Genomic DNA, 24,244 nt, shown 5'->3' with positions numbered 1-24,244 from the left:
GGTTGTTAGTTGATTTGGGCCCCCTTGACTCCATGCAGCTCCGGTGCCCTGCTCGGTTGGTGCTGCCTTGTTGAATCTGGGTATTGTGGCACTGAGCTGCTCCGGGCCTGGACCGGGCTACCTCTTCTTGGAGGTCTCGAGCAGTAGCTTTTCCCCCTCCGACTTAGACTGTGCTCCCCATTTGGGGCAGAGACTGTACCCAACCTGATTAACTTGGTTTCTACCCCGGAACTTAGAACAGAGCCTGACACATGGTATGTGCAAATACCATAATAATAATTAAGCACTTATTACAGTGCTCTGCACCAGTAAGCACTCAGTACATACTACTGAAGATGAAGGAGTCTACAGTCTAGAGAAGGATCTTTAAGTGCTTACTATGTGCTAGACACTAGTACTAAGCGCTGGAGTAGATAAAAAGTAATCAGGTGGAACACAGTCCCTGTCCCATATGATGCTCACCATCTTAATCTCCATTTTACAAATGAAGTAACTGAGGCCCATAGAAATTAAATATTAAACTCGTACTCTGTGCAGCACATGGTACGAAGCACGGGGAAAGAGTACACAGGTGGGAATCAGACGTAGACCTTGTCCCTCTAGGGAATCACAACCTGTGAATATGAAACTCAGTGAAATTATTCAAGAATATAAGAAAAAGGTTGCTGTCCTGTGTTCAGCACACAGTTTGGATGTAACCCAAGGGAAGTGGTAGGTTTCTTCTTAAAGCAAGAGTTCGTGCAGTGCCCCGTCCGGTCCAAAAGTTCATTCATACAGTAGTATTTATTGAGCGCCTACTATGTGCAGAGCACTATACTAAGCACTTGGAATGTACAATTCGGCAACAGATAGGGACAATCCCTTCCCAATGACAGGATCACAATCTAAGTTGTCAAAGTAGATCTGGGATCGGAAGAAACCAGTGCTAGAAGTCAGGCCAGACAGGTGGGAGCATCCCGTTTAAGAATCAGTCCCAGAGTGGTGGACTTTCCCTCTGCCTCCCCCTCCAAGGTCCCTCGCTTCACCTCCCTTCACCCCTCCACTCCCCAAAGAAAGCCAACTTGACTACAGCCACTGTCAGTGTTCTGGTTAGAAATGTTTTTCTAATTTCAGCACTGAAAGACTCCATCAGTTATTCATTCAGAAGGATTTATGGAGCACTCATTCCGTGCAGAGCTCCGTACTAAGCACTTGGGAGTGCTCAGTAGATGTTGGAAAGGTCGAAGCGACAAAATTTGGTGACAGACTGAAAAGCTGAGTTGAATGAGAGAAATGAGTTGAGGATAACACCCAGATTATGGGCTTGTGAGACAGGGAAGGTGGTAGATTGTCTCCCCTTCCAGACTATAAGCTCGTTATGGGCAGATAATGTGTCTACTAAATCTGTTGTGCTCTACTTTCCCATGCGCTGAGTGTAGTGCTCTGCACATAGTAATCGCATTTGTATTCTGTGAATTGTCAGAGTCATTTAAGCAAGTTAGGGTCCCGAATTATTGACTGGGCCAGGCTAGGAGTGCATGGTGGGTTTTAGGCCTGGTTTCAGACCCTCTTGAGGCAGTTCTGCTGGGGGAACCTCCCTTTATCATAAAAGCAACAAGAGGCATATTAAGGGATGATAATGATAATAATAATGATATCTGTTAAGCGCTTACTATGTGCGAAGCACTGTTCTAAGCGCTGAGCACTGTTCCAAGTGCTGACATAGCCTGTAGTGGGGGAAAACTCTGGAGTTGGTTTTTGGAAACTGACCCCGGCTTTGCGCCCAAGTCACCAAGGATCGCGCCCTAATGTTTCAATCGATTGTTGACCTGGTAAATGCCAGATCTGCCCAAGGTTGACTCGTGCAGATCACCTTAGCAGTGCTTAAGCTGGTAGTGGGCACAGACTCCGAATGGCTTGAACATAGGCTTGGTGGTGGGGCTGGAATTTTAGCATATCAGAGCCAGGTGGAGGAGAGATCAGGAGACGTCCTCAAGAAGTCCGGCTCCATACATTTGCAAGGAATGTTCTGCCCTTGCTGCATTTGCAGCCAACATGACACGGTTGTGGCCATTCCTTTGTAAAATTAGATAATGAACTGCTCCAGGTTTACGGTGCGTTAGGCAAAGAAGAACTTTCAGTCTCTCGTGTTTGAGTGCGTACTGTGCGCAGAACACCGTACTAATTCGGAGTGTACCCAACTGAATCTTGACAGTGAAAATTTTAATGTGGTGAATTAGTCGCCCTCCTCTCTGGATTGCACCGGGAGAGTTTCCAGTACTCTATCAGTCTTGACTGTGGGAAGGAGAGTCAGGCAGAGGCATACACATTCCATTCCTAGCTGGGGCAGTGACTAGCGAGTGGAAGGCAATCTGCTACAAGTCAAAACTCACCCGTACTGGCCAACAGTGACATGGGAGAGAATCTAAGGCGGAGACTCGAGTTTTCCACGTGGAAGAAAGCCGTGGTAAACCACTTCCATATTTTTACCAAGAAAATTCTATGGATACAAGACCAGAACGATTGCAGGTGGAGGTGGGGTGTTCTGTGAGAAATGTATCCATGGCGTCACTATGGGTCGGAGATGATTCGACAGCATAAGACAAGTCAAGAATTAGTTGCAGACTTAACCCTGAAATGATCAGATGGCCAAAATACAGCCACCTGGCTGGGTCTTCATTCTGACCAAATTAACCAGTGGTATTCATTGAGTGCTTTTACTCTGTGCAGAGCACTGTATTAAGGTTTTGGAAGAATACAGTGAAATAGGGTTGGTGGACGTGTTCCCTGCCCACAAGGAATTGTCTTGTGTTGGGTAGGCATTGTCTCTATTTGTTGCCGAATTGTACTTTCCAAGCACTTAGTATGGTGCTCTGCACACAGTAAGCACTCAATAAATACGATTGAATGAGTGAAAGGATTACAATCTAGAGGGAGAGACATACATTAAAAGAAAAATTCAGGTAGATACATAACTGCTGTGGATAGGGTGAATTATCAAGTGCTTGAAGGGTGCAGATCAAAGTGCGTAGGCTACACAGAAGGGAGGGAGGGGCGTGGGGGATAATGGGCTTAATCTGGGAAGGCTTCTTGGAGGAGCTGAAACTACTGAGAGACTCTGGAATGTGTAAGTCAGTGAATGGTATTGTTTGAGTATTTGCTGCGTGCCCTGCACTGTACTAAACACTTGGGAAAGTATAATAGCTGAACATAATCAGCAGCCTTTCGGTTCTCAACAGAATTCCAAGTGTGTGGACAGCTCATTCATCTCTCCAGTGAACAGTAGTGGAAGAAAAACTGATTACGGTCATAGAATTAGAGAGCTAGTTGCACAAACCTGCTGCGGTGTTTTAATGTTCTGTTTAGCCCAGTGCTTTGACTCAGCACACTTACTTCACCCCCAACCAACACCAACCTACTTAAACTGTGCTTCGATCTTGTCTGTCTCTGGGAAGCAGCGTGGCTCAGTGGAAAGAGCACGGGCTTGGGAGTCACAGGTCATGGGTTCAAATCCCAGCTCTGCCACTTGTCAGCTGTGTGACTGTGGGCAAGTCACTTAACTTCTCTGTGCCTCAGTTACCTCATCTGTAAAATGGGGATTAAGACTGTGAGCCTCACGTTGGACAACCTGATGACCCTGTATCTATCCCAGCGCTTAGAACAGTGCTTTGCACGTAGTAAGAGCTTAAATAGCAACATTATTATTATTATTATCTCGCCACGACCCCTTGTCCACGTCCCACCTCTGGCCTAGAACTCCCTCTCGCTGCATATCTGACAGATGATCACTCTCCCCACATTCAAAACCGAATTAAAATCACATCTCCAAGAGACCTTCCCCGACTAAGCCAACATTTTCCCTACACCCTCTCCGTTTTGCGTCGGCCTTGCACTTAAGTCTGTATCCTTTATTCACCCCCCCCTCTGCCCCATGGCACTTAGCCATTCAGTCGTATTTACTGAGCGCTTACTGTTTGCAGAGCACTCTACTGAGCATTTGGGAGAGTACAGTACAGCAATAGACAGACACATTCCCTGTGCCCACAGTGAGCTTTATGTACATATCCACAATCTATTTTGATGTCTGTCTCCCACTTTGAACTCTAAGGTCCATGCAGGCAGGGAACGTGTTTACCAGCTCTGTTATGTTGTAATAATATTTGTGGAATCTCTTAAACACTTACTATGTGTCATGCACTGTACTAAATGATGGGGAGATTTCAAGCAAATTGTGTTGGTCACAGTCCCTATGCCACATGGGGCTCCAAGTCTTAATCCCCGGTTTACAGATGAGGTAACTGAGGCACGGACAAGTGCAGTGATTTGCCCAAGGCCACACAGCAGACAAGTGGCAGAGCCGGGATTAGAACCCATGACCTTTCATTCATTCATTCATTCAATAGTATTTATTGAGCACTTACTATGTGCAGAGCACTGTACTAAGCGCTTGGAACGTACAAATCAGTAACAGATACAGTCCCTGCCCTTTGACGGGCTTACAGTCTAATCGGGGGAGACGGACAGACAGAAACAATAGTAATAAAGGGAATCAAGGGGATGAACATCTCATTAAAACAACAGCAAATAAATAGCCAACAGACAACTGCTCTCCCCAACTTCAAAGTGGCTCCACCACTAATCTGCTGTGTGACTTCGGCAAGTCACATCACTTCTCTGTGCCCAGTTACCTCATCTGTAAAATGGGGATGAAGACTGTGAGCCCTATGTGGGACAGGGACTGTGTCCAACCCGATTAGCTTGTGTCTACCAGAGTGCTTAGTAGAGGGCCTGCCACACAGTAAGTGCTCAATACCACAATTATTATTTATTATTATTATTACCATTGTTATTGGAGGCACAGTGCCTCCAAGAAGCCTCCCTGATTAAGCCCTTTTTTCCTTTTCTTCCACTCCCTTCAGGGTCACCCCGACTTGCACCCCTTATTCATCCCCTTTCCCAGCTCCTCAGCACTTATGTTTGTAATTTTGTTCATTTATACTTATGTCTCTCTCCCCCGTCTAGACCATAAGAAGGGAATATGTCCATTCCATTGTATTCTCCCAAGAGCTCAGTACGGTGCCCTGCACACATTAGCAACTCAATAAATATGGCTAACTGACATAAGAGGAAGAGGACAGTGGGGGTTGGGGGGGGGGGGATAGGAATAAGGACCTTCTGACTCGCCGGCCCGTGTTCTCTCGACTATCCACGTTGCTCTCTTCGAAGCGCTTAGGACAGTGCTTTGCACACAGTAAGCGCTCAATATGATGAATTGATTCTGGTGGAACTTGACATTGTGTCAAAATGTCTTGAGGAAAGGGGGGTGGATCCTGGAATTGAACCTGGTAGTGTTCATATCTGTAATTTATTCATATATATTACTGTCTATCTCCCCCCTCTAGACTGTAAGCTTGTTGTGGATGGGGAATGTGTCAATTATAATGTTATATTGTATTCTCCCAAATGCTCAGTACAAGGCTCTGCGCACTGTAAGCTCTCAATAAATATGATTGACGGTGGGAGCAGGAGGGGAAATCCCACAAGCTACAGCCTCTGGGAGAATATAAGCTCCCTGAGCAGGAAAGCCTGTCTGCTTTCTCTGTTTATACTCCCTAAAGGACAGAGTACAGTGCTCTGCACACGGTTGCATTCCAGTGCCATTCACTGATTCATTTGATTGATTGATGTGGCCTTTCCTGACTTTTTCTGGACAATTCTTGCCTCCTGAGCCCATAGTTCATTCTGTTTATCGTGGACTTTTGGGGCAACTACTCCTGTCGTTGCTGCCTTTTGAGGCTGCTTTGTTAAAACACAACCTGCTTATAGAGAAGCAGCCATGACCTAGTGGAAAGAGCATGAGCCCGGGAGTCAGAGGATCTGGGTTCTAATTCCGGCTCCACCACTTATCTGCATTGTGACTTTGGGAAGTCACTTCACTTCCGCCTCAGTTGCCTCATCTGTAAAATGGGGATTTAAACTGTGAGCCCTATGTAGGGCAGGGACTGTGTCCAACCTGATTAGCTCATATCTATCCCAGTGCTTGGCACGTAGTTAAACACTTAGCAAATACTATTAAAATAAAAAAGTGATTGAAGGAATGAAATCGCTGCCAACTAGTCTTACCAGGTTTTGCACATTAATCTATCTCTATTTAAATTGCTGTTCCAAGGAAACTTACAATTTTGAAGGAAAGCCACACATTTGAACTTGTTAAATTTCACAGATTTCACACATGCATGTGCTCTTGCTCTCCTTTCAGGAAGAAGGGCGGCATGTATTAGAGTATTCATTTGAACAAGCTTTTGTATTCCAGTATAGAAACGCTAAACTTGAGAATTCTGACCGTTTACATTCTAAACCAATTAAAAAGCCCATTGGAGCTCTTTGTTTCCTTAGGGTGATTGAAGCTCACAGATTTTTTCAAGTGAGCATGAAAGGCTCTAGCCACTTATCACTAACATCAGTGGGGATTGGGCCGCCAATTCTTAATGTGGATATTTGGGATTTTTCCCTTGGTGCTTTGGCTAATTCCCCCAACAGCATCTGCTCAATAGGCAACCTTTGATGTTAGGAGGTTTAGGTTGGAATGAGTTGGAAATGAGCTCATTGCCGTAAAGAAAAAAAAAAGATAACGAGAACACGAACAGACACCATCCTCTCCCTCCTCCAGTCCCTGCTTCATGCTGTCACCCTGATCAACTTCCTGAAATGTCTCAGCACATTCCTTCCCTTCCCTCAAACCCTCCACTGATGGGCCATCTCCCTGACATCAAACAAAAACTCCTTGCCATTCATTCATTAACTTCCTTTCATTCAGTTGTATTTACTGAGCGCTTACTTTGTGCAGAACATTGTACTAAGCGCTTGGAAAGTACAGGGCAGCAATAGAGACAGTCCCTGCCCACAACGAGCTCACAGTCTAGAGGAGAGAGAGAGACAGCAATACAATAAATCAAATGCCTCAATATCAATATGAATAAAATGACAGAAATTATAAGTGCTGTAGGGTGGGGAGGAAGAGCAAAAGGAGTGAGTCAGGGTGACACGGAGCGAGTGGGAGCTGAGGATAAGTGGGGCTTAGTCCAGGAAGGCCTCTTGGAGGAGGTGCTCTTCATCAGCTAGCTCCATTTTACATATTGGGTCTCTCTTTTTTTTAAATGGTATTTGTTCATTCATTCATTCAGTCATATTTATTGAGCATAGCACTGTACTAAGCGCATGGGAGAATACAATAATAATAATGATGGCATTTGTTAAGCGCTTACTACATGCAAAGCACTCTTCTAAGCGCTGGGGTAGATACAAGGTGATAAGGTTGTCCCATGTGGGGCTCACAGTCTTAATCCCCATTTTACAGATGAGGTAACTGAGGCACAGAGAAGTGAAGTGACTTGCCCAAAGTCACACAGCAGACAAGTCGCAGAGCCGGGTTTAGAATCCATGACCACTGACTCCCAAGTCCGGGCTCTTTCCACTGAGCCATGCTGCTTCTCAATACAACAATGAACAGACACCTTCCCTGCCCACAAGCCCTTACTGTGTGCTAGGCACTGTACTAATGCTGAGTTAGATCCAAGTCCTCCTCTCTCGCCCCGCTCCAGTCTATTCTTCACTCCGCTGCCCGGCTCATCTTCCTGCAGAAACGATCTGGGCATGTCACTCCCCTTCTTAAACAACTCCAGTGACTGCCTATCGACCTCCGCTCCAAACAGAAACTCCTCACTCTAGGCTTCGAGGCTCTCCATCACCTTGCCCCTTCCTACCTCTCCTCCCTTCTCTCTTTCTACCACCCACCCCGCACGCTCCGCTCCCCCGCCGCCCACCTCCTCACCGTCCCTCGGTCTCGCCTATCCCGCCGTCGACCCCTGGGCCACGTCCTCCCGCGGTCCCGGAACGCCCTTCCTCCTCACCTCCGCCAAACTGATTCTCTTCCCCTCTTCAAAACCCTACTTAAAACTCACCTCCTCCAAGAGGCCTTCCCAGACTGAGCTCCCCTTCTCCCTCTACTCCCTCTGCCACCCCCCCTTCACCTCTCCGCAGCTAAACCCTCTTTTTCCCCTTTTCCCTCTGCTCCTCCACCTCTCCCTTCCCATCCCCACAGCACTGTACTTGTCCTCTCAACTATATATATTTCCATTACCCTATTTATTTTGTTAATGAATTGTACATCGCCTTGATTCTATTTAGTTGCCATTGTTTTTACAAGATGTTCTTCCCCTCGACTCTATTTATTGCCATCGTTCTCGTCTGTCCGTCTCCCCCGATTAGACTGTAAGCCTGTCAAACGGCAGGGACTGTCTCTATCTGTTGCCGACTTGTTCATCCCAAGCGCTTAGTATGGTGCTCTGCACATAGTAAGCGCTCAATAAATACTATTGAATGAATGAAAGTAGGACCAAGAGAAGCAGCGTGGCTTAGTGGAAAGAGCCCGGGCTTAGGAGTCAGAGGTCATGGATTCGAATGCCGGCTCTGCCACTTGTTAGCTGTGTGACTGTGGGCAAGTCACTTCACTTCTCTGTGCCTCAGTTCCCTCATCTGTAAAGTGAGGATTAACTGTGAGCCTCATGTGGGACAAACTGATTATCCTGTATCTACCTCAGAGCTTAGAACAGTGCTCGGCACTTAGTAAGCGCTTAACAAATACCAACATTATTATTATTATTAAAATGGGGATTAACTGTAAGCCTCACGGGGGACAGACAACCTGATTGCCCTGTATCTACCCCAGCGCTTAGAACAGTGCTCTGTACATAGTAAGCGCTTAACAAATACCAACATTATTATTACCAAGACCATGTCCCACATGGGCTCACAGTCTCAATCCCCATTTTACATAGGAGGTAACTGAGGCAAAGAGGAAGTGAAATGACTTGCCCAAGATCATGCAGCAGACAAATGCAGAACCCAAGTCCTACCGACTCCCAGACTTATGCTCTATTCACCAGCCGATGCTGCTTCTCTAGACCGTGCTTCATTCTTTGCTCCTTTTAAGGACTCTTCCTAACTGCATCTCACTCTTTTTGCCTATGTGAAACCCCATGCTGTATTCTCCCTTCCCCATCTCCATCTCCTAAGTTTAGAGCAGTCTCCCCCCCCCATCTCCCCAAATCTGCCAGATCTAAGCCCTCTTAAAAATCCCACCTCCTCCAGCCAGCCTTCCTTGACTGTCAAACACCGAATTTTGTCATCCTGGGAGCCACTTCTGGGACTTGTGCTTTTATGCATATTTCAAATGGGAAACATTGTGGCTTAGTGGATAGAGCATGGATCTTGGGATTCAGAAGGACCTGGGTTCTAATGCTGGCTCTGCCACTTGGTGGTGGTTTGGCCTGGGGCAAGTCATTTTACTTCCCTGTGCCTCAAGTTTTCTCATCTGTAAAAATGGGGATTAAGACTGTGAGCCCCATGTGGACGTACCCCTTGACCAACCTAATCATCTTGTATCTACCCCAGCCCTCCGTATAATGCCCAGCACAGAGTAAGCACTTAACAAATACCCTATTTAAAAAACAAAACACAAAAAACATTCAGCTTCCTTGTTCATCTTTCATCTCTTGTAAATATTTGTATTTCTCTCTGTCAGTTTAAACTCCTTATGGGCAGGGAATATCTCCCCTTCCTGTCACCTCAGCACTGTCCTCATTTGTATGTATTATTTATTGCCCTATTTATTCTGTTACTGAGGTGTACATCCCTGTAATTCTATTTATCGTGATAATGTTGTCTTGTTTTTGTTTGGTTCTGTTTTGCTCTGCTGTCCATCTCCCCCGATTAGACTGTGAGCCCGTCATTGGGCAGGGATTGTCTCTATCTGTTGCCGAATTGTAATAATAATAATAATGTTGGCATTTGTTAAGTGCTTACTATGTGCAGAGCACTGTTCTAAGTGCTGGGGGAAACACAGGGTCATCAGGTTGTCCCACATGAGGCTCACAGTTAATCCCCCTTTTACAGATGAGGTAACTGAGGCACAGAGAAGTTAAATGACTTGCCCACAGTCACACAGCTGACAAGTGGCAGAGCCGGAATTTGAACCCATGACCTCTGACTCCCAAGCCCGTGCTCTTTCCACAGAGCCACACTCCCAAGTGCTTAGTACAGTGCTGTGCACATAGTAAGTGTTCAATAAATACTACTGAATGAATGTCTTGGGACTTCTCTTATATTTTCTCAAATACTCAGTATATGCGATACCTTCAGCAGGTGCTCAGTAAACTTTATTACTGAGTGAAGAGATGACCTTCCCTCTGTAATCAGTTCACAAGACTGTACATTGTACAGCTCCTAAAGATTTTCCTATTGAAATAAGCAACAAAGCTGACTAAAATTCTTCGTGTTGGAATTTGCCTAGTAAGGTTCTATTTTTTGGAAGATATATTTCCAGGACAAAATTGGTGCAGAGGAGTCTGACAATGAGGTAGAAGGAGACGGGAAGAAGAGGGGAGGCAGCACTGATTCTCACTATAGGGAAATAGGAAGGCTGAGGCTTTCTATTCCAGCTACCTTGGAGGCATTTGTTGTCTTCCTGGCATGAAAAGAAAATTTGCCAGGAGAGCTGTTTCTTTGAGAAGGTTTCCATTAGCACCTCCTGTTCGCGACGATTGAACTTCAAATACCTCATAAAGCAGGGCCAAAAAAACAACTGTATTTGTTAAGTGCTTACTATGTGCCAAGCACTGTATTAAGCCCTGGGGTAAATCCAAGATCATCCAGTTGGACACAGTTCCTTTCTTCAAAGGATTCACAGTGTAAGGGGGCGGGGCAACAGGTGTTGAATGCCCATTTTGCAGATGGGGCAGGAAATGCCAGTCTTGCAGACTCCCAAGCCTAAAGATGCAATCTCAGAAAGAAAAAAAATACTTGTGATGTACATTTCCCAGGTGAGATTCCCTTTGTTCATTGACAACTTGTAACAAGAGGCACAACTTGCAAATCCTTCATGTGGCTACTCAAAAATGACCCTGCCAATCACTCAATCAGTGCTATTTAATGAGTGCGTACCATGTGCAGAGCGGTTTTTTTGTGTGTGTGTGTATGTAGGTGTGCCTACCTCTCATTTGCAATTTTCTTTTTGCTACTATCGTAACTGGGCCAGAAATATTATGCTCCAAGCTGCTGCAACTCACTCTGTTGGCCAAGAAAAATGGCAGCCAAGAATTTTTGAACTCTAATCTGGGCTCTGGAACTAATCCTTTCATGGCCTTGGGCAAGTAACTTAGCCTCTCTGCTCAGTTTCCTTCTTTTAATGATGATCATACCTGCCTCTCATGGATGTTATGAGGATTAGTTAATGTATGTAAAGCACTTTGAAGATGAAAAATCCCAGTATAAGTATACATTGTTATTTGTAATTATTTCAGTTGCCGAGGAAATTGGCACTGCCCTTAGAAATGGGCCCAGGATGAGCAAGGGGTTATTATTCACAGTTAACTTTGAGAAGTAATATTTTTCTAAGTACTGCGCTCCTTACCCTTTAGTTCTGTATCAAGGTTATTCTTCATCAGTTAGTGAGCCAAATGAAATTATGCACAAGCGCAGCCAATAAATAATCAAAACACACTCAGCGAGTGACTTCGAGGCCTTTGTTAAACATGTGCAGAATGACATTCTTCAACTGAGTTGTTTTAGAATTTCTCGTGTAGAGTGGAGAAAAGTTGGATGAAAGATTGCTTTAATATCCCATGGTTAAAGTCTTAAATATTAATGTTCAGTGAATTAAGAGGTGACGGTGATCTTACAAATGGGGAAAGTACTTCCTTGGCAACAAATCTGTCTCCAGTCCTTACAGGAAAACTGAATCCCTGAATGTGCCGATTCCAGTGAATTTTGGCATGGCGAGTCCTGTTCGAAGCAATGCAGTGGAATCATCATTGGTATCTATTAAGCGCTTGTTCTGTGCAGAGCACTGTACTGACTGAGCCTTTGGGAGAGTATAATACAACAGGGCTGGGTGCATTTCTCCCCCTCTAGGCTGTAAACTCACTGTGGGCAGGGACTGTGTCTGTTTATTGTAATATTGTATTCCCTCAGGCGCTTACTACAGTGCTCTGCACACAGTAAGTGCTCAGTAAATACTATCGAATGATTGAATGACTCTGAAGAGCAGCACTTATACATGGATCCGGTATTTTTTTATATTAATGTGTACCTTCCCCTCTTAGACTGTGAGCTCCTTTGTGTGCAGAGAGCCTGTCTGCCAACTTTATTAGACTGTACTCTTCCCAAGTGTTTAGTACAGTGCTCTCTGCAAAGAGTATGTGCTCAGTAAATACCATTGATTGGTTGAGCTGATGGAAAGAAATCTTCCTAAACATCCTTTTTTTATGGTATTTGTTAAGTGTTTACTCTGCCAGGGACTGTTCTAAGCACTGGGGTGGGGGTGGGGGGAGATATAGAGAAGCAGCGTGGCTCAGGGGAAAGAGCCCGGGCTTGGGAGTCAGAGGTCATGGGATCGAATCCCAGCTCTGCCACTTGTCAGCTGACTGTGGGCAAATCACTTAACTTCTGTGCCTCAGTTACCTCATATGTAAAATGGGGATTAAGACTATGAGCCCCACGTGGGACAACCTGATGACACTGTATCTACCCCAGTGCTTAGAACAGTGCTGTGCACATAGTAAGCACTTAAAAAATACCAACATTGTCATTATTATTAGATACAGGATAATCAGATTGAACACCATCTCCGCATAGGGCTCACAGTCCAATCCACATTTTACAGATGAGATAACTGGGGCACAGAAAATTTAAGAACCTCCTCAAGAACTTCCAGAGGTTGTCCATCCCCCTCTGCATCAAACAGAAGCTCCTTTCCTTTGGCTTTAAAGCAGTCAGTCACCTTGCCCTCTCGCTGCTCTACCACTACAACCCAGCCCGCATACTTTGTTCCTCCAGTGCCGACCTACCCACTGTCCCCTGATCTCGTCTATCTCACCGCCGACCTCTTGCCCACGTCCTGCATCTGACCTGAAACACCCTCCCTCCTTACATCTATCAGAAAATTACTGTCCAACTTTTCAAAGTCTTACTGAAGGCACATTCGGTCATTCAATCGTATTTGAGCGCTTACTGTGTGCAGAGCTCTGTAATAAGCACTTGGGAAAATAGAGTACAGTAATAAGGAGAGACAGTCCCTGCCCACAACTAGCTCACAGTCTAGAGGGGGGAAACAGACATCACTACGAATTCACAGACGTCAATATAAATAAGTAAAATTACAGATATATATGTAAGTGCTGTGGGGTGGGGGTGGGGGGGAAGAGCAAAGGGAGGGAGTCAGGGTGACCCGGAAGGGAGTGGGAGTTGAGGAAAAGGAGGGGTTAGTCTGGGAAGGCCTTTTGGAGAAGGCTTTGAATCGGGGAAGAGTAGTTGGAGGATTTGAGGAGGGAGGGCGTTCCAGGCCAGGAGTAGGATGTGGGTCAGGGGTTGCCGGTGAGACAGGCGAGATGGAGGCACAGTGACGAGTTTAGCACCAGAGGAGTGAAGTGTGCTGCAGGCTGGCTTGTAGAAGGAGAGAAGGGAGGTGAGTTAGGGGGCCAGGTGATGGAGAACTTTAAAACCAATGGTGACAAGTCTTTGTTAAATACAGAGGTGGATAGGCAACCACTGGAGTTTTTCCAGAAGGGGGGCGGTGATGTGCCCTGAACGTTTCTGTAGAAAGATAATCCCGGCAGCAGAGTGAAGTACGGACTGGAGTGGGGAGAGACAGGAGGCTGGGAGGTCAGCAAGGAGCGTGATGCAGTAACCTAGGTGGGATAGGATGAGTGGTTGTACTGACGCGGTGGCGATTTGGATGGAGAGGAAAGGGCGGATTTTAGCGATGTTGAAGTCTCATCTAAATGTCGAGCACATCTCCTCCAAGAGGCCTTCCCTGACTTAGTTGTCATTTCCTTTTCTCCCTCTCCCTTCTACATCGCCCTGATTTGCTCCCTTTATTCACCTGTCCCTCAGCTCCAAAGTACTTGTGAACATATCTGTAATTTATTTACATTAATGTCTGTCTCCCCCCCTCTAAGCTTGTTGTGGGCAGGGAATGTGTCTACCAACTCTGTTATATTGTACTCCACCAAGTGCTTAGTACAGTCCTGTGCACACAGAAAATGCTCAATAAGTACAATTAACTGAGCTGTGTGCCTAAGATCTCAGAGCAGACAAGTGGTGTAGGTGGGAATAATAATAATGATAATCATAATGAAGATGGTATTTGTTAAGCGCTTACTATGTGCTGAGCACTTCTAAGTGCTGGGGTAGATACAGAGTAATCAGATTGTCCCATGTGGGGCTCACATTTTTGAATCCCATTTTTACAGATGAGGTAACTGAGGCCAGAGAAGTTAAGTGACTTGCCCAGGGTCACACAGCAGACAAGTGGCGGAGCCGGGATTAGAACCTATGACCTCTGATTCCCAAACTCGTGCTCTTGCCACTACTAAGCCATGCTGCTTCTCTATAGAACCCAGGTTCTCTGCTTCCCAGGCCCATACTATTTCCACTAGACCACACTACTTAATGTTAGCTTTACTCTTTAAAGATGTAGAATCCAATTTCCTGCTGCACCTGAGTATATTTGGTCATTTATTGAGCTTATTTCGCATGGATGTATACTTCTTTTTTAAACAGTCCTTTAATGCTGTCAGTGTTTTCATTTGTTCTACGTGAAGAGTAAAAGAATAACTCATGTTTGCCCAACTATTGTGTCGATTGAATAGAGCAGGCTGAATCATTTGGAAAACATAATGGTGTTTCCTGAAATTAATTATTGAATAAGAGGAAACTGTTTTCTCTCCATTTAGTAGTATGGCTTGTAATATAGTGATTTTGAATATTGCAATATAGAAACCAGCCAAGAAAAAATTGTATTATTTACTTGTTGAGAATTGAGCTTCAAGTGATTCTATGAGCTGCAAATTTTTTAAGATACCTAATTCCCCCAAAATGCTCTAGTCCATTATTACCAGGCATTACTTTCTTGCTAGAGGTCCTTATATTTTAAATTTGCATTTCAGTCGTTGAACTCTTAAAACCGGAGTTTTGTGTCGTGTCCATGAAGAAGCAGCATTGCTTAGTGGATAGAGCACAAGCCTGGGAGTCAGATGGACCTGGGTTCTCATCCTGACTCCACCTCTTGTCTGCTGTGTGACCTTGGCCAAGTCACTTAACTTCTCTGTGCTTTAGTTACCTGTCTGTGAGCCCCATGTGGGACATGAACTGTGTTCAACCTGATTAGCTTGTCTAACCTAGTGCTTGGTAGAGTGCCTGGCACATAGTAAGCCCCGAACAATTGCCATTAAAACAAAAAAAAGCCATCACAGGGTCTTTGTGGTTGCACAGCATTGGTTGGAACCACTAGATTGTAAACTCCATGGGGAAAAGGATGGTATGTTTGACTGTATTTTTCCCTTCCACACACTTTACAATCTTCTGCATACAGTAGGGGTTCAATAAATACTGTTCATAGATTGCTAGACTGTAAGCTTGTTGTGGGCAGGGAACGTGTCTATTATATTGTACTGCCCCATGCACTTACTGCAATGCTCTGCACACAGTAAGCACTCAATAAATATAATAATAATAATAATGAGGATATTTGTTAAATGCTTACTATGTGCAAAGAGCATGGCCTTGGGAGTCAGAGGTCATGGGTTTGAATCCCAGCTCTCCCATTTGTCAGCTGTGTGACTGTGCCTCAGTTACCTCATATGTAAAATGGGGATGAAGACTGTGAGCCTCATGTGGGACAACCTGATTACCCTGTATCTCCCCCACTGCTTAGAACAGTGCTCTGCACATAGTAAGAGCTTAACAAATACCAAAATTTTTATGTGTCAAGCACTGTTCTAAGCACTGGGGTAGATACAAGGTTATCAGGTTGTCCCATGTGGGGCTCACAGTTTTCATCCCCATTTTACAGATGAGGTCACTGAGGCCTAGAGAAGTTAAGTAACATACCTAAAGTCACACAGCTGATAGGTGGCGGAGCTGGGATTAGAACCCACATCCTCTGACTCCCAAGCCCGGACTCTTTCCACTAAGCCACGCTGCTTCTCACTGACTTCTAGCCCTTTTGGGCTTATACACGCACCCTGTGCATAGGTCAACTTTTTTGTATAGGGCACCTTCAAATATGATGGGGATACATTTGTGTTTTGTACTTGTTCCTCTGACACATGAATACGTGTAAATATATGTTTTATGCATATTCGTATCAACATAAAGCCATGAATAAGCTCAAAAGCGGCATAGTTTTATTTGGCTTCCTCCAAGCTGTCGGCCTCTTCGGCGGGTCTGAGGTTCTGGGTGACCCGCTCTAACTCGGCTCCTCCCTTTCCTTGCCACGGCCGTGTACGGTGGAGCAGCAGGACTGCAGCCTAAATTGTCTCAAGGAGAGCCTGGTCGTCTCCTCCTCCATGTCGCCGGCCAACACAGCGATGTGCAGAAACCTCCCTTCTCTGGAGAAACGATGGTGGCCATCGCTGTTCCTGTTGCTGGTGCCCGATTGAATTTTTCCCCTCAAGGAACAGATCTAGGAAGGAAATCCTCTAGCTAATCATACCTTCTACTTGATTTTGAGATGACACTATTTCTAGCGTGATTTTGGTATCGAGCAGGAAAGTACAATGTTTTCAGTGTCAAGAGCATAATAAGAACAACTGTCCTTGTAACCCCCAAGCCTTTCCTGTTGCCTGGAATTACCGTATGAGATGGATTAGATCTCAGCTCTCCGCAGATTTATAAACCCTTCTGAAATCCAAAAGATTGGAGGTTTTTGAGGAGGGAGGAGACGTGCAGAACGATGTTTGAGGAAAATGATCTGGGCTCTGGAAGAAGTATGGACTGGAAAGGGGAGAGGCTGGAGGCAGGGAGGTCAGCGAGGTACTGGTGTGGTACTTGGGTGGAGGAAAAGGGTCTAGAGGAGCTGGTGAAAGACCCTGAGAAGGAGCAGCCAGAGAGGTAAGAGGACCAGGAGAGGGCAGGAAGAGACAGGGATTGGAGGGGGTGCAGGAGTGATTTTAGGGAATTGGTTTATTAAGCGGGGGAATTAAGTCTTTTCATTCAATAGTATTTATTGAGCGCTTACTATGTGCAGAGCACTGTACTAAGCGCTTGGGATGAACAAGTCGGCAACAGATAGAGACAGTCCCTGCCGTTTGACGGGCTTATTGAAAGAGCTGGCACAGGCAACGGGCATGGGAGACAGTAGGGTGAGTTGCAGCCGCCTGGAGCAAACAAGTGTTTGCCTGGCAGAGGAGAGAGCAGAATTAGAGCAGGTGAGAATGAATTTGACTGCCTGTGTACACGTGCTAATACTGACGTACTTATTCACCACTCCATTGTTCCATTTGGTATTTTTCCCATTTGCAATTTATGCCTCTTTCCCCTGCTAGATCTCGTGCTTCTCGAGGGCAGGAATTGCGTCTCTCTATTCCTGTTGTGCACCTAAGTCGTTAGCCAGAGAAGGCAGATATTGAGCTGTCGATGCCAAATGAACTTCTGCTGGAAGCCAGGGACGAGGGGGAGTTACGGAGGAAGGAGTTGGGTAAAGTACTTAGCCTCAATGGCCTACCTGTCCTAACAGAAGTGCTGCTGATCTCAGTCACACAACTCTGGACTTCTTAGTGGATAAATAATACGTTAAAAGTCAAGGTATAAAATGACGATTTACAGTTCCACTTCTGGCCGTGATAGTCTGAAGATGGACACCTTGCCCTGTTGCCTTTTAGGGATTATTATGGCATGTCAGTCATATGAGAAAGATTGCGGTCTGGTGGAAAGAGCACGGCCCTGGGAATCAGAGGACTTGGGTTCTAATCCCGGCCCCCCCGTTTGCCTGCTTTGTGAGCCTGGGAAAGTCACTTAACTTCTCTGAATCCCAGTTCGTACATCCATGAAATGGGGATTTAATTCCTGTTCTCCCTCCTACTTAGACTCTGAGCCCCACGTGGGACTTGATGATCTTGTATCTGCTTCAGTGATTAGTACTGGGCTTGGCACATAGTAAGGGCTTAACAAATACAACAATTATCATTAATTCACTCAACTTCTCTGGGCCTCAATTCCCTCAATTCTCTCATCTACAAAATGGGGATTCAATAACTATTTTCCCTCTTACTTAATCATTCAGTAGTCTTTATTGAGTGCTTACTATGAGCAGAGCACTGGACTAAGCTCTTGGAATGTAGAATTCGGCAATAGAGAGAGACAATCCTTGCCCAATGATGGGCTCACAATCTAATTGGGGAAGACAGATGGACAAAAACAAGACAACATAATCACGATAAATAGAATCAAGGGGATGTACACCTCATTAACAAACTAAATAGAGTAATAAAAATATATACAAATGAGCACAATGCTGAGAGGAGGGGAAGGGAGAGGGGGAGGAGCAGAGGGAAAGGGGGCTTAGCTGAGGGGAGGTGAAGGGGGGAAGGGGAAGGGAGCAGATAGGGAACAGAGGGAAAAGGGGAAGCTCAGTCTGGGAAGGCCTCTTGGAGGAGGTGAGCTCTCAGTAGGGCTTTGAAGAAGGGAAGAGAGTTTGGTGGAAGTGAGGAGGGAGGGCATACCAGGACAGTGGGAGGACATGGGCCAGGGGTTGACAGTGGGTTAGGCGCGAACGGGGGACAGTGAGGAGGTGAGAGGCAGAGGAGAGGAGCGTGCGGGGTGGGCAGTAGAAAGAGAGTAGGGAGGAGAGGTAGGAGGGGGCAAGGTGATGGAGAGCCTTGAAGCCTAGAGTGAGGAGTTTTTGTTTCCTGCAGAGATTGATAGGCAACCACTGGAGGTTTTTGAGGAGGGGAGTGACATGCCCAGAACGTTTCTGTGAGCTCCATGTGGGAGGGACCTGATTATCTTGTGTCTACTCCAGTGCCTAGGAAAGTGCTGGGCACATAGTAAACCCTTAGTAGATACCATTCTTCTTATTCATTCATTCAGTCAGTCGAATTTACTGAGCACTTACTGTGTGCAGAGCACTGTACTAAGCACTTGGAAAGTACAATACAGCAATAGAGACAATCCCTGCCCACAAGGGGCTCACAGTATAGAGGGGGTGGGGGAGACAGACATCACTACAAGTAAACAGGCATCTATATAAATAATAGTATTCTGTTTTTATCCCCTTTCCCATCCTCCCTCTTCCTTCATCAACTAAAATCCCTTAAGTTGGGCCCCTTAAGCCCCGTTCCCTTCAGTTTCTCCCCTGTATCCAGCAGCATGACCTAGTGGTAAGAGCATGGGCCTGGGAGTTAGAGGTCATGGGTTTTAATTCTGTCTCTGCCACTTGTCTGTTGTGTGATCTTGGGCAAGTTAATTAACTTCTTTGTTCCTCAGTTACCTAGTCTGTAAAATGGGGATGACAACTGTGTGACCCCCACATGGGACAAGCTGATTACCTTCTATCTACCCCAGTTTCTCATATGACTGACATGCCATAATAATCCCTAAAAGGCAACAGGGCAAGGTGTCCATCTTCAGACTATCACGGCTAAAAGTGGAACTGTAAATTGTCATTTTATACCTTGACTTTTAACGTATTATTTATCCACTAAGAAGTCCAGAGTTGTGTGACTGAGATCAGCAGCACTTCTGTTAGGCACATAGTAAGAGCTTAACAAATACCATAATTACCATCATTATTATTATTATTATGCCTCCAGTTCTCATCTCCGCAAGTGGAGTGGGCAAGGGATCTTTTAATCTGGTGTGTGTGTGTGTGCGTGTGTCTTACTTTAATCAATCCATGGTATTTACTGAGCACTTACGGTGTGCAGAGCACCTTACTAAGCACTTGGGAGAGCACAATATAACAGAGTTGGTAATAATAATGTTGGTGTTTGTTAAGCACTTACTATGTGCCAAGCACTGTTTTAAGCACTGGGGTAGATACAAGGTAATCAGGTTGTCCCACTTGGGGCTCACAGTCTTAATCCCCATTTTACAGATGGGGTAACTGATGCCCAGAGAAGTGAAGTGATTTGCCCAAAGTCACACAGCTGACAAGCAGCTGAGGAGGGATTTGAGCCCATGACCTCTGACTCCCAAGCCTGGGCTCTTTCCACGGAGCCACGCTGCTTCTCTGTGTTCCCTGTCCACATAAGCAGGAACAACTTCTGCAGTATTCTCATGTTTATCACCATGTTCCATATAGAAGTTGCATAACCTACTTGCTTCTTCCCTACCCCAGATTGATTCTAGGTCGAGGAAGCTGGAATTCCCTTCTCCCCCTTAGGACCACTGTACTAAGGGCTTGGGAGAGTAGAATATATCAATGTAACAGACACATTCCCTGCCCACGGCGAGCTTACGGTCTAGAAGAGGAGACACCTCATGCTGCTCCAGCTTCATTCATTCCTTCAACAGTATTTATTGAGCGCTTACTATGTGCAGAGCACTGTACTAAGCACTTGGAATGTACAATTCGGCAACAGATAGAGACAATCCCTGCCCAATGAAGGGCTCACAGTCTAATAAATCAGTCTGGTAGTCCCCAAGGCCCTGAGCTTGCCAGGAGTGAAACCATGGTGCCTTTGGAGGTTGGCAGGAGTTCCCGGAGGTTTCCCTTGGAGGGGAGGCGGAAGGCCCTGCCTTGCCCTGCCGCTACAACTGGAATCCCCGCAGGTCCCCAGCACAGCTAGTGTCCCTCAAGCCTCTTGTAATCGAATGAGCGGGGCAGACAAACAACCGATCCCCACAGCAGGAGGAAGAATGAAGGCAAAACTGGTAGGGGGAAGATGCATCGTTGAGTAATTACGTCTTAGGCATAAAGATAGACAGTACATAACTGTCCAAGTAACCCTGATGTGTGATCAGTCACATTTATAGTAATTGCATAGAGTAGTCGCATATAGTAGTCGCATTTATAGTAATCCTTATTTTGCAGGGAAGCAGTGTGGTTCAGTGGAAAGAGCCCGGGCTTGGAAGTCAGAGGTCATGTGTTCGAATCCCGGCTCTGCCACTTGTCAGCTGTGTGACTGTGGGCAAGTCAGTTACTTCTCTGTGCCTCAGTTACCTCATCTGCCAAATGGGGATTAAGACTTTTAAGCCTCATGTGGGACAATCTAATTACCCTGTATCTACCCCAGCGCTTAGAACAGTGCTCTGCACATAGTAAGCACTTAACAAATACCAAACATTATTATTTATTGAGCACTTACTGTACAGAGCATTGTACTAAGCACTTGGGAGAGTAAAGTAGAACAGTGGTGGTAGGCACGTTTCCTGCTCACAGTGAGTTTACGGATTACTGCATCAGCATACTTTTTGATCTTCCAACCTCCTGTCTCTCCCCACTGTAATCTATACTTCATTCTGCTACCCGGATTATCTTTCTACAGAAAGGCTCTGGGCATGTCAACCCCCCTCCTCATAAATCTCCAGTGGTTGCCTATCAACCTCCCTATCAAGCAGAAACTCCTCACTCTTGGCTTCAAAGCTCTCCATCCCTTTGCTCCCTCATACCTCACCTCCCTTCTCTCCTTCCCCAGCCCATCCCGTACACTCCACTCCTCTGCCACTCACCTCCTCACTGGGCCTCGTTCTCGCCTGTCCTACCGTCGACCCTTGGCCCATGTCCTACCTTTGGCCTGGAATGCCCTCCCTCCTCAGATCTGCCAAACTAGCACACTTCTCCCCTTCAAAGCCCTACTAAAAGTTCACCTCCTCCAGGAGGCCTTCCCAGACTGAGCCCCCCCTTTCCTCTGCTCCTCCCCTCTCCATTGCCCCGACTCCCTCCCTCTGCTCCATCCTCCTCCCCACCCCTTAGCACTTGTGTATATATGTACATATTTATAATTCTATTTATTTTAATAATGATGTGTATATATCTATAATTCCATTTATTTTTATTCTATTGATTCCTGTCTACTTGTTTTGTTTTGTTGTCTGTCTCTCCCCTCCTATACTGTGAGCCCGTTGTTGGGTAGGGATTGTCTCTATCTGTTCCGGAATTGTACTTTCCAAGCGCTTAATACAGTGCTCTGCACGCAGTAAGCACTCAATAAATACACTTGAATGAATGGAGGGGGAGACAGACATCAATATAGATAAGAAATATGTAGAGTTATAGATATGTACATAAGTGCGGTGGGGTTTAGGGTGGGGTGAATATCAAATATCCAAAGACTACAGATCCAAGGATAAGAGTAAATGGTAGCTATTGGGTTGATAGGATGTGGGGTGGCAGAGGTGGAGAAAAGCTTTCTGGCAGTGTCAAATTGCAGGAGGGCCCTGAAGATGAGGAGGGCTGGTGTCTTGTGGATTAGAAAGGTGGAGGGAATCGCAGGCGGGGTGAGGGTCAGTGGCTTGAGAGGTGAACAGTGTCAAAAGGAGCACTTGGGTAGCTTTTCCCCCAGGCAAGGGAAGAGACAGAGACAGGGAGGGGTGTGGCACCAGATGGGCATTTTAAAATACCTTGAATGCTGCATGCATTTTGTGGTGAGCCCACAGTGAGCTGCCATATTAGTGATTCCGTCAACCACAACGAGTAAGAGACTGGCGAAGGCACTGCTGGGCTCTACCTGGGACAGGTGATTGCTGGCCTGTGGGGGCGGAGCATGGAGGGAGGCGTGGCCTCCTCTCCCTGTCCTACCCGATAATGGGCCTGGACCGATCGACGACTACTCTGTAGAGCCACAGCTGCGACGCCCAAGGCAGATGAAAGGTGGTCGCTTTGAATCGCGAGGAAGCATGCAAAAGGGCTGGGTGCCCAAATGAAGGGCACCCAGAAATCAGCAAGGGACACCGGCAGGAGGCGAGCAGAAGCAGCACAGAGAAGCGAGCATTAGAGCAGCAAGAGAGCAGGACTTGACAGCAGCAGAAGGCCATAGCACTTTGAAGCAGAAAGAAGCAGCATTGACAGAACGGGCTCCCTCGATCAGTAGACTGGTGTTGGATCCTTGGTGGAGTGGGAGTGTGTATGTGTCACTCCCTCGCACATTGGTAAAACTAACTAAAAACTTTCCGCAGTAACCTTGGTGATCAGAGGTGTGGTTTGACTCTACTAGGGTCACCGAGGCTCCCCCGGTCCAGGAAAGACCTGGTCGGTACGAAGCCGGGGACGGGGGAGGCTCGCGACACGTTTCACCTAGCATTTTGTTATTGGCTTCATTTTTAAAGGACGGCTACCTTACTGCTACGGGCTCTCGTTATATCCCGGCTAGACAACTGTGTCAGCCTTCTTTCTGATCTCCCTTCCTCCTCTCTCGCCCCGCTCCAGTCTATTTTTCACTCCACTGCCCGGCTCAACTTCCTGCAGAAATGATCTGGGCCTGTCACTTCCCTTCTTAAACAACTCCAGTGGTTGCCTATCGACCTCCGCTCCAAACAAAAACTCCTCACTCTAGGCTTCGAGGCTCTACGTCACCTTGCCCCTTCCTACCTCTCCTCCCTTCTCTCTTTCTACTGCCCACCCCGCACGCTCCGCTCCTCCGCCGCCCACCTCCTCGCCGTCCCTCGGTCTCGCCTATCCTGCCGTCGATCCCCGGGCCACGTCCTCCCGCGGTCCCGGAACGCCCTCCCTCCTCACCTCCGCCAAACTGATTCTCTTCCCCTCTTCAAAACCCTACTTAAAGCTCACCTCCTCCAAGAGGCCTTCCCAGACTGAGCTTCTCTTCTCCCTCTACTCCCTCTACCACCTCTCCGCAGCTTAACCCTCTTTTCCCCCCATTTCCCTCTGCTCCTCCCCCCTCCCTTCCCATCCCCTCAGCACTGTATTCGTCTGCTCAACTGTATATATTTTCATTACCCTATTTATTTTGTTAAAGAAATGTACATCACCTCGATTCTATTTAGTTGCCATTGTTTTTACGAGATGTTCTTCCCCCTCGACTCTATTTATTGCCCTCGTTCTCGTCTGTCTGTCTCCCCCGATTAGACCGTAAGCCCGTCAAACGGCAGGGACCGTCTCTATCTGTTGCCGACTTATTCATTCCAAGCGCTTAGTACAGTGCTCTGCACATAGTAAGCGCTCAATAAATGCTATTGAATGAATGAATGAATGAAAAATCATAGTTGTGGCCTATAATTAAGTGCCGTCGATTGGTTTCCGATTCATAGCGACTCCGTGGATAGACTTTCTCTGGAACGTCCTGTCCTCTGCCATAATCCGCAATCTTTCTAACGATTCCTCCATTATCGTTGTTATGGTCTTTCTCCATCTAGCTGCCGATCTGCCTCTTCCACGTTTTCCCTGGGCTTTTCCTAGCATTAGTGTCTAATCTGAGTCGAGTCATTTGGCCTTCCAAAGACCACTTCGATTTAATTTGCTCTAAAATAC

At 46.2% G+C, this 24,244-nt stretch overlaps 1 protein-coding gene and 1 long non-coding RNA gene across 2 annotated transcripts in view; one reads left to right on the top strand and one right to left on the bottom strand.

Annotated features, from left to right (window-relative positions):
• The window catches only part of PTPN4 (protein tyrosine phosphatase non-receptor type 4), a 278,626-nt gene that overhangs the window by 46,856 nt on the left and 207,526 nt on the right, over positions 1-24,244 (top strand). The gene's annotated exons all lie outside the window — the stretch shown is intronic.
• LOC114810251 lies at positions 16,202-22,469 on the bottom strand. The gene is made up of 2 exons (XR_003757970.1): positions 22,381-22,469; positions 16,202-16,501 (listed from the first exon to the last, which is right to left on the bottom strand). It is a non-coding gene; the product is annotated as an uncharacterized LOC114810251 (long non-coding RNA).

The sequence above is a fragment of the Ornithorhynchus anatinus genome, chromosome 1 (assembly GCF_004115215.2).
Source record: "Ornithorhynchus anatinus isolate Pmale09 chromosome 1, mOrnAna1.pri.v4, whole genome shotgun sequence".
In the NCBI taxonomy this organism is placed as follows: domain Eukaryota; kingdom Metazoa; phylum Chordata; class Mammalia; order Monotremata; family Ornithorhynchidae; genus Ornithorhynchus; species Ornithorhynchus anatinus.
Note: the sequence above shows the minus strand (reverse complement) of the source record. Positions and strands in the feature narration are given on the sequence as shown.